Below are 13,486 nucleotides of genomic sequence, written 5' to 3' on the forward strand. Positions count from 1 at the left end.
CAAGGATGCCCCTTATCCCCTCTTCTATTTGCTCTGGCCATCCAGCTTCTAGCACGCTTGGTTAGGATAGATCCAATATACTGAGGGTGGAACTGGGACAACACTTATGAGGATTGTGTAGCACTATATGCATCGCAAACCCCAGTGAGACTGGCCAGCGTAGCCTTCACCCTCTGCACTGCTTTGATGAGGCATCAGGCCTACGAATGAACCCAGCTAAATTAGTGCTGGTGTCATTGGCCTTCACGGGACTGCTATGCATGGCAAGATAAGGCGCCTATCCTTGGACTGAGTTTTAAATACCTAGGTCTCTGGGTGGCTCTCCTCCCCGAGCTGACATGGACCCTGAACATGGCTCTGCTGGTGTCTTGGGCTAAAGCGGACTTGGCGCATAGCAATCGCTGCCATTAAATGTTCTGGATTGTGTGGCACTGTATAAAATGATGATACTGCCCCGGTTCTTATATGTTCTTCAAAAATTCCCACTTCCAATCCCACGTTCCTGGTTCCGGGTGCTAGATCGAGCAGCAGCTTCATTTCTGCGGCATGGAGTTAGACACCGAATTGCACTGCCAGAGGGGAACTTACGATAGGGGGATGGGCATGGGCAACCTACACCAGTACTACTTGGCAACACAACTTTTGGTCATTCACGATTGGTTTAATGGGGTTTGGGCCGACCTGACATATCAACTCGAACTGACCTCTTTGAGCTTCCCACAAATATTAGTGCTCCTCTATGGCTCCCTGCTCTCTTGTGACCTGGAACCTGCTTGGCGAGCAGCCCTACGTTATACACATTGGGAGAACGCTGTCACCCAGCAGACCCCCTATGGCATGGTACTTGGCTGAAAGAGATGACGGCCCTGCATGGATTCAGGAAATGGGATCTACTGGGCATATCTCTGCTAGGAGATGTGTGGAAAGGGGGGTCCATGAGGACCTTTCAGGACCTACAAACCACCCATCAACTTGCCCACACACATTTTTTTAAATACCTTCAGCTTTGTCATGCCCTGCCACACACTGACACGATTCCGGAACATAGTCCACTAGAGGCCAAGTTGCTTATGGGGGCTCTAGGGAGAGGGGGTGGATCCCAATGATATAGAATGTTAATCAACAATGCCCTGGGTGACCTGGATCAACTTAGAGACCGATGGGAAGGCTGGCTGGGTCCCCTGGAGGAAAGGGACTGGCAAGGTGACCTGAAGACTAATAACTATATCGTCCAGACTGTGATTGATACAATTGTACTTTCTGTATGGGTCATACCTCTCTCCTGCGTGACTGCATCGGGCAGGACTCAGGTCTACCCACTACTGCTCTAGGTGCTCTGAAGGACCTGCTGACTTCTTTCATATGGTATGGGGATATCCCTGAATTACACACTACTGGAAGAAGATATTTCTAGAGCTGCATGCAGTAATAGGGTGGGGGCGCCAGCTGTCTCCGGCGTTCGTCTTGCTGGTAGTGAAGGGCTCGCGGGCAGCACAAATATTTATGGGAACTGCATTGATGGTGGCAAAATGAAACATTGCAGTTAATTGGAACTCCTCCAATATGCCGTCCCTTCTGAAGGGGAGGCGCGGGGTCAACTGGTGTCCTAGACAGGAAAAACTAATCTATGAGGCAAGGGGATGCCCTTGCAAATATGCAAAGGTGTTGGGGAAATGGCTGGGTCTCCTACCATGAACGTCCAGTGATATAAGGTACTTGGGGGCATATTTAAACTCTGTTTGCACCAAATTTGCGTAAAGAATTTAGACGCAAATTCGGCACAAACCTAACACCATATTTATACTTTGATGCCCGACCCCGCGAAAGTCAAAATTCAGCAGTGAGCATCATTTTCTGGATGTGTGAATGCATGGTAGGCGTTCCCGTCCAAAAAATGACTTTAAGGCCTGTGCGTCTTATTTATACTCCTGCTTCATTTTGACGCACAGGAGGGGGCAGGCCTTAAAAAATGGAGCACAGCCTGATTTGTGCCGTTTTTTAACACCTGGATGAGGGCAGGTGTTAAGGGACCTGTGGGCTAATTTCCATGGTCCCTGCAGTCCACAGGAGCCCTTCCCTGCCCCCAGGGACACCTCCTGCAACCCTCGCCCACCCCTGAAGGACACCCATGGATGGGGGACCCATCCCAGGTAGGTACAGGTAGGTAGAGGTAAGTAATTTTTTATTTTGTTTTGAGTGGCATAGGGGAGCCTAACTTGGCCCCCCCTACATGCCCCTGTGCCCAATGACCATGCCCAGGGGACAGAAGTCCCCTGGGCATGGCCATTGGGCAGGGGGGCATGACTCATGTCTTTCCTAAGACAGGAGTCATTTCAATGGGGGTTGTGCGTCAAAAAATGGCGCAAGTCAGGTTAGAGACATGATTTTTGACTCTAACCTGACTTGCACTATTTTTTGACGCACAACCCCCATTCTTCCCTATGCCTGGATTGCCCAGTTAGAGTAATTTTTTTTTACTCTATCCAGGCAGCAGCGCCGGCTAACGTCAATCCATAAATAAGGCGCCCGCCTGGTGTGTTGGAATGGCGTTAGCCGGCGGTACATGTTTTGACGCAAACTAGCACTGGCGCTGGTTTTGCCTCAAAAAGTATAAATATGGGCCTTGGTGTCAGGGAGTGTGGACTAATCTTGTATCAAAGGGTTATATCTAGAGATTTATGGTTATTTGAATATCATGAATCCAACTTTGGAAATATGATGTGTCTTACCTTGTGTTTTCATTTCCTTCAAAAATCAATAAAAAGTGTTAATAAAAAAAGTCTTCTAAATCATAGGACCCACACATGTCTTACTTTCAGCCATTCAGTCAGTGGGAGCCATTTATCCCTATGATTGCTGTTCCTAAAGTCCGATAATCATGTTTTTTACACTTGCACTAATCAATTCTTCAGCAATTTTGTTTTGTACCTGCTTGAAGACCACAAAAGCCTTCTTATCGTTACACATTTACATGTATTATAAATGTAGGGCCATATTTATACTTTTTGACGCAAAACTGCGCTAACGCAGTTTTGCGCCAAAAAAATTAGCGCCGGCTAACGCCATTCTGAAGCGCCATGCGGGCGCCGTATTTATTGAATGGCATTAGCCGGCGTTAGCCGACCGGCGCTGCCAGGTGTGCGTGAAAAAAAACGACGTACACCAGGCAGCGCCGGCGTAGGGAAAAATGGCGTTTGGGCGTCCCAAAGTGGGGCAAGTCAGGCTGAGGCAAAAAAATCGTCTTAACCCGATTTGCGCCATTTTTTTTGGGCGCACAGACGCCATTAACATGACTCCTGTCTTAGCAAAGACAGGAGTCATGCCCCCTTGCCCAATGGCCATGCCCAGGTGACTTATGTCCCCTGGGCATGGTCATTGGGCATAGTGGCATGTAGGGGGGCACAAATCAGGCCCCCCTATGCCACAAAAAAATATTTAAAAAAATACTTACCACAACTTACCTTTTCTTCCCTGGGATGGGTCCCTCCATCCTTGGCTGTCCTCCTGGGGTGGGCAAGGGTGGCAGGGGGTGTCCCTGGGGGCAGGGGAGGGCACCTCTGGGCTCATTCTGAGCCCACAGGTCCCTTAACGCCTGCCCTGACCCAGGCGTTAAAAAGAGGCGCAAATGCAGGGTTTTTAGCCCCGCCCACTCCCGGGCGTGATTTTTGCCCGGGAGTATAAATACCACGCACATGCCTGGGAGTCATTTTTTAAGACGGGAACGCCTACCTTGCATCTCATTAACGCAAGGAAGGTGTTCACGCAAAAAAATGACGCTAACTCCATGAACTTTGGCGCTAGACGCGTCTAACGCCAAAGTATAAATATGGAGTTAGTTTTGCATCGAATTTGCGTCGAAAAAAAACGACGCAAATTCGGCGCAAACGGAGTATAAATATGCCCCGTAATTTCGGTTTGGTGTTCCATGTTCTACACTGCACATCTTTGCTGAACCATTCTAGCAAAGGGTTTTGGGAAACTGTAGATTCGGCTATTGTTTATGTTAGATCTATGGGTTCGCAAAGGTCTTCTTGCATTCTTCCCATGATAAGACCCTGGCACGTGCTCATTAGTGTTCGTCTACAAGTTTAATTTTTAGCTTGTGTTCTGGCTTCCTTTCACTTACATTGAGAAAAATTGTCTAAATGTCGCTCTGAAACAGCAACTAATTTGCTTATTTTTAAATGCTGTCTATTTTGCATTGAACACTTTAGACCTCTATGCACTATCCTGCCTGTTGTGCCTTCTTTTACATTATGCATACTGTTGTCATCCTTTAGCAAAATTGTGATAATTCTTGGCATATTGCAGACATTCTTGCCTGATGTTTCTCAATCCAACATAATGCTGGACCTGCATAATGATATTGGCTATTGATCTATTGTGGACATTTCTGACATGATGGTGCCCATCCAAGTGATAATGGTGGCATAAGGATTACACATTTTGGCATATTCTGGGAATCCTTAAAATGTTGAGGCCCATTATGGGACTAATGCTTGCTGCTTTGGCAAATTGTGGACACCCTTGGCATTGTGCAGACCCATAACATTGTATAAAGTCTTGACACAGTTGTGGTCACCATTCACATAATTATGGAAATCTGTTCACTATAATGGGCACATCTGGCATTCTTGATAAGCAGGATGCCTGTAACGCAGAGTATATCCACGTGCAGCAGTAGTGCATGTGGGAACTTTCTGAAAATGAGAAGGCAATACATGAAATCCAAAACGCATTTACAACAAAAATTAAAAGATAGTTTGTTAGGGACATGTTTCCAAAGTACTATGTTGCACACAAAATGCCAAGCTAGTGTTTGTGGAACTTGAACTGAGTTTATTTGATCAATATTAATTGTTTCTAGTTCATAATAACATCGGTGCATCTGTTGAAACTAACAATCTGCTGTTTGGTGAACACTATTATTAAATTTCCAAAATACATTTAAATGTATATTCTAATGAGCATTCCTGTAGAGTACAGGAAAAGTCCTGGTGATGCTGTTTTCTTTGTGTCAAAGGAGGCTTTCTGGTATGGCTAATATAATTTCAACATTTATCCCCTGAGGAAAGTTCACCTTTTTCTGCTTGCCTTCTCTTAGATCCATAACTCCCCAATACTGTCCCATCTTAGGTAACAGAAAGCTCTACTGCAGTATTTCCCAATCTATGGGTCGGGAACCAATGGTGGGTCATGAGCCAGGTTTTGGTGAGTCACAAAAGTCCTGGGTTATATGTAAATAATGGTTAAAATGATTAGCTTTGTTTATGCACCAGTACAAAGATTTATCCAAGTCCAGTTGTAAAAGAAACCCTTGCAAGCACTCCTAAGCAAGGCTCAGGATGCACCTTCCAATATGTTTTGATGCTGTGCGTTTTTTTACTTCACGAAGCCATTTCAACAGAGAATGTGCAAACTATGATCGATCATATACAACCATACCAATTGTGTGTGACTTTCACATATAAATTAAGAAATACTTGTTGTGGCCTAACAGCCAGAGCTGCTGACTTTAGATCTGGAGAACCAGGCTTCAATCATGGTGTCCACTCAACACCCTTTGATTCACAGTAAATCAGATATTCTCCTGTGCATGCAATAAAATGAATACAACCTTGTGTAATGTAATCTGATTCTCACGTAAAGTGGTGCTTCAATGCCCTAATGCAGTGTTTGTGCTATACAAATATGTATATATATATATATATATATATATATATATGTCAAACCAAAACCCTTTCAGGGATAGAGCGACGCATAAATTATGCAAAAAACAAAGGAGAACTCTGGGAAGTTCCCAATTTTAGGTGGAGAGCTGCTCTAGTAAGGAGCACCCTGCAACACCAGCGACACTCTAGATTTGCTCGCCTCAAATGTCTGCTTATCTAGCAAAGTCTTTAAGCATAGGATTAGCACAGTGCTATGCTCGCCGAGCTAGATAGTGACAAAGTCTTTTGCCATTTGTACAACAAAATCTTTAAGCATAGGATTGACATAGTGTCATCCTTGCCGAGCTGTAAAATGAGAAAAGCCATTTACCACTCCAGGCACAGTATTACAGCTTTGGACTGGTCAAATTTGCATATATATATGTATGTATATATAGAGAGAGAGATAGTTAGGACCTAGTTTCCATGGAAAGAGCGTTTTTTGTTTTGCCAATAACTTTGGCTCCACTTGACGAATCTTCATGAAATTTTCCAAACTTGTACTTTGCTTAGTTCAGCTGCTGTTTTTGAAAGTTTTGGGGTAATCCATCAAGTGGGAGAGTGAGAAAAAGGGGGTCCCAAAACGCTATAACCCATTCATTTTTCCATAGGGTCTTTAGACACGCCTACAGCCGAAACTGCTGAACGGAATTACACCAAATTTGGTAGGAAGGTAGATCTTGGTGCACCAGTTGTGCTTTTTTTAATTTGGTCTAAAACTGTTCAGTAGCTTTGGAGATATTGAGGGGCAAAAAATATAGATATCTAGGAACGTGGATCGTCAGCGGATCCAACTGTCCCCATGCTGATATCTGATTGGCTGCCAACATGTCAACAAGGAAGTGTTGGCAGCCATTATGGGATTCAGCTTCAGCTGAGTCCCACAAAAATAGTTAGAAAGAAATATTAAAAGGGGCCAGGGTAGAGTCACTCTGACCCCTTTGCTCTGGTGCTTGGGTCCCAGAGGGATCCCACCAGGGCTAAAACAGCACAAAATTTCAGCTGGATCCGTGAATCCGGTGAAAAGTTTTGAAAAACACAAGTGTGTGCTCCTGCACTTGTTTCATTGAAGCACCCAGGTAGGCCAAGTCCTGGGGGCGTTGGCATTTTGAATGGGGGAGGCCGTCCGGCCCCCTGCAGCCCCAGGGATCACCACCTCCCCTGGGGCACAATGCTTTATCAAATGCAGGGGGGACAGCCCTGGGGACTGCCACCTCCCCAGAGCAGATTTTACTATTAAATTCAGTGGGCTCCCTGCCCCCCAACCCCCGCAGCCCCAGGCACTGCCACCTCCCTGGGGCACAATGCTTCATCAAATGCTGGTGGGGCCACTTGCCCCCCCCTCGCAGCCCTGGGGACCGCCACCTCCCCAGGCCACATCTTAAAATCAAATGCAGGGCTCTCCCTTGCTGCAAGCCGAGGTTTCCTCTGTTTCGCTGCCCGCAGAGATGCAGACAGGAAAACAGAGGCAATATCATTCTGTGTGCAACAATGCTGACTCCCACAGGAGTTGGGGGCCCACTGGGACCACGGGGCCTTCCGGCTCCCCCACAGTCCCCAATGTTGTGACTGGGTCCGCAGAACCGAGATCAGCCCTGGGGTGGGGGGCTGCGCGGCACCCCTCCCCCCCACCCCCCCAAAAAACTAAATGTATAGGCCTGGGGATGGAGTCTACGGAGCTGAGATCGGCCTGCGAAGGGGGGCCCTGCATCCACCCTCCCCCCCAAAAATAATTACATGTTTAGGCTGGCCCCAGAGGATCAGGTCCCCAGGGCCCAGAATGGCCTGGGGAGGTGGGCCACGTGGTCCCCCTCTCCCCAAAAAATTAAATATTTAGGCTGGGCACCAGAAGATGGGGACCCTGGGGCTGAGATCAGCTGGGGGGGGGCACGCAGCCCCATCCCCCAAAAAAATTACTTTTAGAAGGCCGGGCGCTTGGGGATGGGGTCCCAGAGGCCAAAATCAGCTGGGGAGGGGCACCAAGGAGACCTGTGGCCCTTACCCCCTGCGCATGGCCAAAAGCCGTGCAAAGCATGGGGTTGGGCGGTAAGGGGTGTTGGCTGCAGGGACTGGCCACAGGCATGGTCCTGTGGCCAACCCTCACTGCACACAGCCAAAAATCATGCGCAACATGGGGCTGAGTGGTTATAGGAGTTGGCTGGAGGGCCTATCTACTGGCCAGGCCCTGCGGCCAACCGCCACTGCGCATAGCCAAATGTCATGCGCTGTGGTGGCTGGATAAACATATGGTAATGAAAATTACTTTACAAAACATAGAAATTCACAAAAAAAAACAAAGATTACAGGGACGTTACAGTTAGGAAATAGAATTAAACAAAACATTGAAATTCATTGAAAAAAACAAAGGTTCAAGGACGTTATAGTTAGGCCCATATTTTAAACATACAAAACCATGGAAATTCAATTTTTATAGTTAGAGTTAGTTTGAGTATCTATAACTCGTGCCCTAAGGTAACTTTAACTTGTACCCTCACCATGCACTGCTAATTACCCCACAAATTACAGCAGTCATGGCATCTTTGATAACATCATTGATAATGTCACTGTAACATCTGCAGTAAAGTTATTGATCAGATAACTGTGCATGGCGGGGCTCAAATTATATTTACCCTAGGACGTGAGTTATTGTTACTTGAAATAATTCTAACATGTGAATTTCTATGGTTTTGTACGTTTAAAATGTGAGACTAACTATACCGTCCCTGTAACCTTTGTTTTTTTCAGTGACCAGTATGAAAGTCACTCAAGCTGCTGTCTGGATTACTTCGGGGTGATTCATCAAGCAGGGGCAAAGAAAAAGGGAGATCCCAAAACATGTTTTCCTCATGCAATTTCCTATAGAGATTTTAGAAATAACTACAGCCCCAACTGCTGAATGGAATTACACCAAATTGGGCAGAAAGTTAGATCTTGGTCCAGAAAGATCTCTTTTTGTAATTTGGTGTATATCTGTTCAGTCGTTTTGGAGGTATCAAAGAAAAATATTTAAGTAGATCTAGAGATGTGGATCCACAGCAGTGGATCTGAAGATCCACGCACCAACAGCAATGACATAACTGGCTTGCAGCAACCTGAGGGAAAAGTTACAGCTACTATTTTGTGAATGGGGACATGGTTCCCGAGGAGGGGAATAAAGATTAAATAGGATGTATGGGGTCAAGACAGAGGTATCCGACCCCATGGGACTGATGGAGGGGTCTATCAGGGACCTCTCATGGAGCAAGAAATTACCCAAAAATGTTTTTTTGGGGGGGTGCGCGAGGATCCACAGATCCTCTGCTGCACTCATCACAGCCCCCTTTGTAAATCTGTAACAGATTTGCAGATCCAGAGCCCAATAAAATACACCCACTTACAGACCCATTCACACACTCACTCAGACACACATCAACACACTCACACACCCAATCACAGATGCACAAAACCACTCACACACCCACTTGCAAACCCATACAGCCACTCATACACGCCACTCACAGACCCACATTTCCACTCATACACCCATTCACAGACCCACACAGCCACTCGTACACCCATTCACACATCCACTTACACACCCGCTCACAGACCTACAGAATCTTTTTTCCTTGGCAGGGTATAAAATGAAAACATAACCTTGACATCAATAAAACGTGCAGGTCATCAAAGAACATAAATTAGTAAAAAAGAAGGAGCAAGACAGTAACAATAACCACAAATTACTTTGATACTTTCGCCTTGAATAAAGTGCAAATTTTAAATTAGGCCCACCAAAAGCCCCTGTGACAACACTTGGATTCAGTAAAGTGCCTAAGTGCCAAAACATGTTTAAAACCTTTCTTTCATATCTACTCTGTGATCATCACCTAAACATTGAAGTGACTATGTGCCTATATATAATTCCTTAATCCTTCCCTTAGAAACATAGATTACACTGTCTAGTAATTTCTAAATGAGGATGAAAAGGCTCCCACTCCCCCCACGTTTTAAGAAACATCAAAACTGCTCCCACTCTTTTTGCATATGCTTCTTCAAATATTTTAGTTCTATGCATCTTTTTACACCAGAATATAATAGTGGAAACATTTGGCCCCATATTTATACTTTTTGACGAAAAACGGCACAAACGCAGTTTTGCGTCAAAAAGTTTACCGCCGGCTTGCGTCATTCCTGAGCGCCAGCCTGGTGCCATATTTTTGGAATGGCGCAAACCGGCGCTAAGGATCATCTACCGTCAAAATAAAAGACGCTAGCAGGAGGTGGGGTTGCAGTAGGGGAATATGGCGTTAGGGCACCAGAAATGACGCTAGGCTGGGTAAAGCCTATATATTTGCCGTTAACCAGCCTAGCATCATATCTTTACGCAATAGCACCCAAAAATTACTCCTGTCTTAGCAAACACAGGAGTCATGCCCACAACCCCAGTTGCCATCCCCGGGGGACCAGTGTCCTCTGGGCATGGCCATTAGACCCAGTGCCATGCAAGGGGGCCAACGTAAGGGGCCCCCAATAGCACAAAATAAAAAAATACTTACATATACTTACCTATACTTACCCAGGATGGGGTCCCCCATCCTATGGTGTCCCTCTGGTGTGGGTGGGGGTGTTCCTGGGGATTGGGGTGGGCACCTGTGGGCCGATTCCATGGTGTTTGGCCATGGAAATGGGTCCACAGGTACCTTAATGCCTGGTCTGACCCAGACGTTAAATAACGACGTTAAGCAAGCTTAGCATCATTATTTTGGTCCACCTCCCAGCCGTGCGTCATTTTTGCACGAGGGGATAAATATGGCGCTGAGGGCTTAGCGTCTTTTTTTGGATGTGAACGCCTACCTAGCATCTCATTGATGCAAGGTGGGTTCACGCATCCAAAAAATGGCGCAATCTCCAATATTTTAATGCTAGATGGGTCTAGTGTCAAAATATAAATATGGAGTTAACTTTGTACTGTTTTAGCATCAAAATAAATGACGCTAAAACAGCTCAAAGCAAGTATAAATATGTTGCTTGGTGTTTTGGGTAGCTGGAGTATCAAGAAACGTGCCACTGCAATTGCTAATGGAACTAACCATTGTGAGAACTTCTTCAGTTTATACACTGCTTGCGAGGAGCCAAATAGAGCCAGAGTGACCTCGGGTAATATAGGATTGTGAATTAAGTTACTTATCTCCGAAAAGATTTCTTCCCAAAAGACCTTCAACTTGAGGCAACTGAAGAAAATGTGTGTCCAAGCTCCATGAGCCATCGCCTTACAGCAAAAGCGTTGGTTTGGGTTTGAGGGGTACATCCTATTAATCCTCGACGGGGTAAAATACTCCAACCATCTTGCAAGAAATGACACCCTTTTATAATCTGCCGCTCTAAGTGATGTATACCCCATCTCACTGATGTACTGCCATTCTCTTAGTGATACGTTTCCCTGGATACTTTTTCAAAAAACTCCGGCACCACTGTTTTGGCATTATCCTTCCTATGGAATCTATACCAGTTGCACAGTCCTAATAACCTGTTCTCCAAAAATATGTTAAACAACACAGATGACTCAGTTTTTAATTCCCTTTAGTTATCCTTTAAGAAACATTTTATTTGTCCAAATCTTATCTGTAACACGAGAGTGCTATTCCCAAAAGACTGGGTATCTTGAACCCATGATATTACAGTTGAGTCTACAAAAAAAATCACCCAATTTCCTAAAGCCCTTCTCTTCTTACTGAGATATAATAGATTGCGGGACCGTCATCCCCAACATTCTTGTATCCTCACGTCGAGTATAGGCATGACATGGAGAAATGTCCCATTGCTTTAAAACAGCCTGTAGACATTGTGAAAATAGACTTAAAGTCTTATACCTCGTTTTTTTAGGTAATTTTGCAGTGCTAAGGAAGTCGGACTGCATTTTCCTTTCCATAAGATTCAGCAAAAAACAATCAAGTCCAGAGTCTCTGGTAGAGAGCCTAATAAGATTATCGAAGTGAGCCGCCTGATGGTAAGTCTTGATATAGGGAAGCACCAAACCCCCTTGTTATGCCTCCAATTCTAATATAGGCATTTTGACCCTAGGATTCCTATCGTGCTATGGCTGACTCAATTTCATGAAAATAGGCACTAGGGACTGACAGAGGTAAAGTAATAAAAAGAAATAAAAACACAGTAAAAATTGACATTTTAATTAATGCTACTCTTCCTATTAAAGTAAGCGGCAATAAAGTCCATCTTGCCAATAGAGCTTTGACTATATTCAGAGTTGCGATATAATTGTATTGAAAAATGTTTGCTGGATTATTAGTCACATACATCCCTTAATAATTAGCTGTATGCTGAGAGGGTGTTTGCAGACATGATGGTAAATCGGCTTTAGATGCATTGAATAAGAGAAATTCTGTTTTAGCCATGTTTAGTTTATAACCTCCTACTTTTGTGTATTCTGTAATTGTGTCTAATAGCCGCTGAATTTTATCTCTATCTACTTTTAGGTATAATATTGCTTCATCCGTGAATAATTTTATCTTGAACATACCTTTGAGCGGGGGGGAGGGGTATTCAATTGTTCCCCAGAATTTTAATGGCCAAAGGTTCAATTAAAAATGTAAACAAAATTGGAGACAGGGGACATCATTGCCTGGTACCTTGTTTTATACTAACTCTGCCTGCTTGCCTCAGCACTGGACTATAAATTCTTCAACATTTCCAGAAACTGTGCTGGAAAACCAAAACTATTTACGTTGAAAAACAAAGTCAGCCAGTTCATCAAATCAAAAGCATCTAGCATTAAAATGTCCGCCTTTTGCTGATTCTTTGAGAAGTAGTCTGTACCTTGCACTAAAACTGAGTATTAGCTGCTAATGTTCTTTGCGGTAGAAATACTGACTGATCCTCATGAATAACAGCTTGGGCCGCAAGTGTCACTTGGTCAGCCCATTTTTTCATTAACAGTTAATAATCTGCATTTAACTGGCTAACAGGGCAATATGAATTAGCATCTAGTGCGCTTTTATCTTTTTTCACTATAATTGATTCCTTGAAATAGTTGGGGACCACTACTCCTTCTTTTAGTTGGTTAAACAGCTTTGTCAAAAATGGAAGTTGATCTCTAGTAAACATTTTATAAAATTCAGTTGGAATTCCATCAGTTACCGTGGCTTTTGCATTCTGCATTTTTCTAAGTGCTTCTCCACTTCTGCCTGCTCAATTATCTGAGCGAGAACTTCTTTGCAATTTAGGGGAAGCTGAGGTAAATCAAGTAATTCAAAATAGGAATCCAAATGAGATCGAGAAACTTCCTCAGCATCTTTATGTATACGCCTATAATGTCCTATACAAATTCTGCTATTGCATCTCCTTCATATTCCGTCCTACGGTTGCTAAGATTTTTTATCTTATTCACCCTCTGTTGTTTTTTTTTTTGCTTAGTTGACCATGCCAGATATTTCCCCATTTGCTGACTCTCCTCATAAACAGTTTGTTGAAAGGTATTATTTCCTGCTGCTGTTTCTACCAAGAAAAAATCCTTAACGAACTAATTAGCCTTTTCTAGCACACCTTTCTTTTCCTGATACTCTACCATATCAGTCAATCTACACCTGGATACTAGTAGTTCACTCAGTGCCCTTTCCACTTAATTTTGTAGTGTCTGAATTTGTTGGTGATGAGCCTTTTTCTGTCTAGCTTTGTAAGCTGTTTCCTTCCCCTGGTGCTGAGTTGTTGTTCCTCTCAAAAGAATCCTTGATAAAACTCTGTGTCTCCTCAAGCCAATTTACATCAGAAAGCAAAGCTTT

Source organism: Pleurodeles waltl, chromosome 3_1 (genome assembly GCF_031143425.1).
Source record: "Pleurodeles waltl isolate 20211129_DDA chromosome 3_1, aPleWal1.hap1.20221129, whole genome shotgun sequence".
In the NCBI taxonomy this organism is placed as follows: Eukaryota; Metazoa; Chordata; class Amphibia; order Caudata; family Salamandridae; genus Pleurodeles; species Pleurodeles waltl.